This window comes from Erythranthe guttata, chromosome 5 (assembly GCF_056151865.1).
Source record: "Erythranthe guttata isolate IM_541 chromosome 5, IM_541, whole genome shotgun sequence".
NCBI lineage: Eukaryota > Viridiplantae > Streptophyta > Magnoliopsida > Lamiales > Phrymaceae > Erythranthe > Erythranthe guttata.
The window spans coordinates 7,203,583-7,209,650 of NC_142537.1; the positions used below are offsets into that span (position 1 = coordinate 7,203,583).

The window sequence follows — 6,068 nt, forward strand, 5'->3', positions numbered from 1 at the left end:
GTGTGTATGAATTTGAAATATATACAAAATTGAGCCAATTATATATCAGTGAACATTGAGATCAATTTCATTATGTAAACAAGATAAAGAGATAAGATGCCCGTTATAATCGATAACCAATTAAAATTATCTTAATATATATCCTATCACTATAAGTTATGGAAATATATATTTTAAAAAGAAATCAAACACTATTTTTGCAACGATTTAGTTACGGATGTTTGCCTTTCTACATATAGTGACGAATTTGGCAACATATTTCAAATTTAACGACATATATAACAATGAATTTTTCAGTTGCTAAAATAGCAGCGGATTGCGCGAGAGAATGTTCTGTTGCTCAAATAGCGACGAATGTAGTCATGGATTGTTCTGTTGCTAAACAATAGATATGGATAGCGATATGGGTTTTACTGATGGACTTAGCTACGATCATTATTCCTCGCTAAATCTTGATTAGCAACGATTTGTGTCATTTTGCAATGAGTTTGTCCGTTGCTAAATTTTGATTTGCTAATAGTGTATGTTTTTTTTTTTTTTTGAGCTACGGGGACCAAATATGAAATCGAGATCAACTTGAGGGACCAAAAGTCTATTTTTCCCACCCTATAATCTAACAAAATTATTAAAATTGTAAAATAAACTAGTTAAACAAGTAAAAACACTTAGAAATGCAAAACTTTAGGTCGATGATTACGACTCTTTTGGCTTCAGAAGACACATAGCTGTCAATTTTCTCGAACACAGTTGGGTGAATCTAGAAAATTGAGCATAACTTCTACCTCTGGCCTTCTTTTTTATAAACAATTTTTTTTATGCTTGAAACTACACATCAAAACATTTTAATCATATATGTAGGAATTGGCATATATAAAACAATTCTTCTCTCAAAAGTCCGCTTTGTGAAACGGATTTACGAATCGAGAAGTGTTCAAATGATTTGCTTTGCACATAAATGAACTTGAGCTTGGAGAAGTCCGCTTTGTGAAACCAAACAAATCACCTCATGAAATACTGACAGTCTCGAGAGACGAGGGATTAATTTCAATGATAGGATGATGTCTCTCTAGAGAATTCTCTTGAAAAGTGAATCTCTTGAGATTATGGATTACTCACCTAAATAGTACTTTATAACATTAGACATTTTTGGAGGCACATAGTTTCAATCAGAGATAAAAATAAGATTATTTTGTCAAACATCTCTTCATCAATGTAGAGTTTTCGAGATACATTTATTTTATATGCTTAGAGAGTATCTTGTGATCATCAATAGTCAAAATGAATCTTCTCACACGCAAATCTTTGAGAGATTCAGCTTCAAAGACTATAGATGGCGGATGAACCTATCTGTATCAATTCGAATAATCTCTTTCCGGAAGCATAGAAATATGAAACTTTATTACACCCATATTTTGAAGTAATGGGATCCATTTTTCAAGAAACAAAATTGATTCTTAATAATACTTGTAGCACGACCTTTGATCACAATACCGTATGTGTTACACTTACTATGTTTAATTTGAGGGTAAAATTACACCCACGCCTCTGAAGTATGTTAAAATAACTTTAAGGTCCATGTTGTATTGGTAATCACAATTACCTCCTAAAACATTGTTAGAAATTGTAACGGGATAATGGATTGGATACGTTGTTCCGATAGAGTTTTAACGAACTATTATTATCAACAAGTGATGGAGACAACATTGAGTTAGGGGTGATTTAAGAAATATTGGGGGAACCATCTCACCCCCTAGCTCTATGTTGTCCATCACTGAAAACTATCGGAATAGCATATCCAATGAATTATCCCGTTAGAGATTCTAACAGTGTTTCAGGAGATAATTGTAATTACCGAAACCACAGGGACCTTCAAATTATTTTAGCATATCTCAGGGGTGTACGTATAATTTACCCTTAGTTTTAACTATTGAGCCTTATGTGGTTACAATAGCTACTTCCTCAAAAAGTCCATTTGTAATTTAATTGCTAAAAGTTAATGTTGAACCCAAATTGATATTATAGTGAATTGTGGGAAGTTGTAAAGAGAGACAAAAGGATAACTTTGATCGTGAGTGGGAACATATGACATGTTTTGAGAAATTATTAGTATGTTCTAAAAAAATATGATATGGTATATCAAAAAAGAAATACTTAGAGGTATAAGTTTATAGCAATTCACATTTATAATAATGATGATCAGAAAATAGAGAACAAAAAAGAATCTTGTGCTTTGATATCTTTTATTTTTAAAACTAATCGGATAGTATTAATTATTAACTCTATCTCATATAATATGTTCTACATTATAAAACATCAATATGCTATATTATTTTACTTGCTTTTAGAATTCAAGAAGTACAAAAAATAATTATTTCAATCTTGCAAGTAAATAAATCCAATTATTTCAAATTTATAAGATTTGAAAGTCATATCAAATATATCAATTCAACAATTTGCTTTTAAGACGAATTAAATAGTTGTCGTAATTAAGTCTTGTATATCCCCACGTAATAATTTCTTCAATAACTCATATATTAGCACTTGAGCAGCGGGTAAATGATAGCATCCGACTCGGGATTAATTCTATTTTATGAGTAAAAATAATAATTAGAAGTGTAAGAACTCATATACATGAATATTTACTTGATAGAATTTCAATAAATTTCTGTAAAAAAATTGCCATTTTTTATATTTATTTTATATTAATTTATATAAATAAAATATAATATTGATAAAAATCAAATATGTTATCTTCTTAAGTAAATAAACGCAATCACATTCGCTAGTAAATTTTATAATACTCTACAACAATTCACTTACTATTTAAAGCAAACAATTCCACATAATTTTCTATTCACCAAAGAAAAGTAAAATAGGTCACTTTTATATTGGGATAAACAATTAATATTTTTTGCCTATTTTGCCCTTACCTTTCACCACCCTAATACAACCCTTGTTGACTCATTTTGAAAGGTCTCGGATCTTATCTATATATTGAACGCAATTGTACTGTGACCCATCAGAACTCATCACACACACAAGTAAGAGGCGTAAGCGATATTGTGTTTGTGTGAATAAAAAACACAAGGTGAAAATCATATAGATTTTGAATCAAAATTGAAACTTGAAGATGGAGAAAGGAGGAAGCTCAAACATAGAATATAAATATACGAGAAGAGCACGCACATCAGGTACAATTTCACTCAATTTTTCCTACATTTCGGTTTTTAAGATTAAATCCATTTGAACAATGTGCATAGATTTTGTTTTTTTTTTTCAACTTAATTTTCACATCTTTCGTTTGCAGAAGTAAAAAACAATTGTTAATTCGCTAGATTTAGTTTTAGAATAGTCGATCTTCTATTAGCAAATTTGGTGCGATTTAAGTTCCCAAATATTTTTGACGCTTCGTGGATATCCTTGTGTTAATTAGATAAAAAGCGATCTTTAATTTTGCCGCTTTCGTATATCATTCTATTCTGATTTCTTTTATGTTTGATGAGCAACGTCTTATTTAATTTTAATATCTATGGTACTTTTTAGAAGAAAAAAAATGGTCAAACATAAAAAACGCATTAATATAAATTATTTTGATTTTGTTCATGTGCTAATTGGATCCCAATTTTCCATGTTTTCATTTGAATCCAACACGTTGTAATTAGTTCCTTAATTCAATCAAAAAAATTCACAGTTAAGGATTGGTCTTTATTTTATCACAAAACAAAATGTGACCATATGGATCAAATTATAATGAGTTCTTAATGTGGATGAAATTGGTTTCGATGAAAAAAGGAAATTTATGTCAATATAATCTTAATTTTTTTTTAAGGATGCATCTCTGTTTCAATTCAAGTATTATGTTGCATATATCATTTATCGATACACGTCATATGTATATACATATTAAATAATCTTCAACATAAAACATATGAGTAAAAAATGTTACATAGTATAAAGAGTGTGAATTTAGTGCAATAAAAGTAAACTTCTCATGCATTTTACACAATTTGTTAGCTATTGGACAAAGAGGAATAAATTCACCCCAATATACTTAGTTCTTTGTACGTGATAAAGATAATAGAAATTGGTCATAAAACAAGACCAAGAAATAGCAGAAAATTGGTCAATTTAATTTATACATGTACTTGAACAAGTTTGAGTTTTTAGTTTGTTCTACTTATATATTTTTGAAAAATATTGTTTTTTCTTTATTGTATTGCATAGATACGAATCCTACATCCCATGCATGTTTATATTTTGTTTAAAAGATCACATATGAACTGTGTATATGCCTTTGAACCAATTATATATTTGTGTGTATTGAGATTACTATCATTGTGTAAAAAGAAGATAAAGTGATAAGATTTCCATCAAAATATGTTAATAACCAATTAATATTCTCTTTATATATATATCATTTCAGGTATAGTCATCCGGGAAGGGGGTGCCGCCCGTGCAGCTGCTACCGCCACCAATGCCGCCAACATTGCGGGCGCCACACTGAATGTCGTTGCTGAAGAAGTGAACCAACAGCAGCAGGGCTTCAAAAGAGACGCAGACGAGTACATGCCGATAGCCAATATCACCCGAATCTTTCGGCGCGTCCTCCCCACCCATGTCAAAATCGCCGACGATGCCAAGGAAGCTATCCAGGAATGCGTCTCAGAGTTCATCAGCTTTATCACCGCCGAGGCAAACCGGCGGTGCCGCCGTGACTACAGGAGAACAGTCACACCGGAGGACGTGCTGGCAGCAATGGCCTCTCTAGGTTTCGAAGACTATTTGGAGTCGCTCACAGTTTTCCTCCACAACCACCGCACGCAGCAGGACCCCGAGCGTGGCTCTAGGAATCAAATATCGCAGATTGTTAGGCGAGATGGCGGCGTCGGAGTTGGCTTCCTTCACCACCAGCAACCGCAAGGTGCTCCCACAATGCGGCCGCCGCCACCACCACCACTGGCGGCACCAACAATGGGGTATTATGTCCCCTTACCGCCACCTGTTGCTGCTACGATGGAAGATGAGGAAGAATTTGGTGGGATGCCGAAGGTAACAAATGAATTTGGTGGTGGAGAAGATTTTGACCCCTTTCAGTAGTTTGAAGTAGTAGAATACTATGATTTATGATAAAATGCACTGAAAACCCACAAACAATTAAAAGCTTTTTTCTATGGTTGTTAAATATTTTTATTTGATTATCAATTTTCAAGGGTTGTTAAAGATTTTTTGCTGCATGCATATATTGACTTTTATAGATTTTTCAAGGGTTGATAGTTTTTTGATTTTTTATAATAACATATACTTGGTCTCTTTATAAAAAAAGATCAACTGGATTTTGGTATAACAAACCAAAATTATCAAAATAATACTACTTTAAACGGCATTGGTACAATATCTTAAATAGTGGTTAAGGTAATGGTATGACATTCTCTATACTATAAGAACAAAGTATCGTATTATACGGTGTATTCAATATCACGATACGCTACGATTTCTATAGAAACGATTACTCGGCATATTTGTCGATCTTCCTCAAATATTGGTAAATATCGCACGATATCGTGATACGATACAAATATCACGATACGATAGAATATCTAAGATATTTTATTTTGAGGATGATTTGTGCGCTTTTCAACACATTTTGGGGTAACTTTGTGCGATTTTTACAATGTTGTGGGGAGATTTTGTGTGATTTTCAGCAAAATGTATTATGATTTCTGCTATTTTTAGTACATTTTGGGTGATTAATGCAATTTTCAATATGATTGTTTTATAACACTTGTGTTTGGAACAAACTTTTATTTGAATTTATTTCAGGGGCAGTATCATTTTCCGACTCCTAATTTTCCATTAGATGACGATGACGAGAGTGATCCGACTCCACCTCCTACTTTGACTAGAGTTGGTACTACTTCTGGTGGTTCTACTCCTGTCCAAAATCCTAAATCCCGCCCCTCTCGGAAACCTAAGGTTCCTTCTAGACCTTGGCGATTGACTGGCCGGGCACCCGGTGGACCTGAGCTGCCTAAGTTGATTCTGAGTTTCGGAGCACACGTTGCGTACGA

General features: G+C 32.8%; 1 pseudogene; it reads left to right on the forward strand.

The window, feature by feature from the left end:
- Nucleotides 1-4,413: 4,413 nt before the first annotated feature.
- Nucleotides 4,414-5,193, forward strand: LOC148770534 (nuclear transcription factor Y subunit B-1 pseudogene; annotated as a pseudogene).
- The last annotated feature ends 875 nt before the right edge of the window (nt 5,194-6,068 follow it).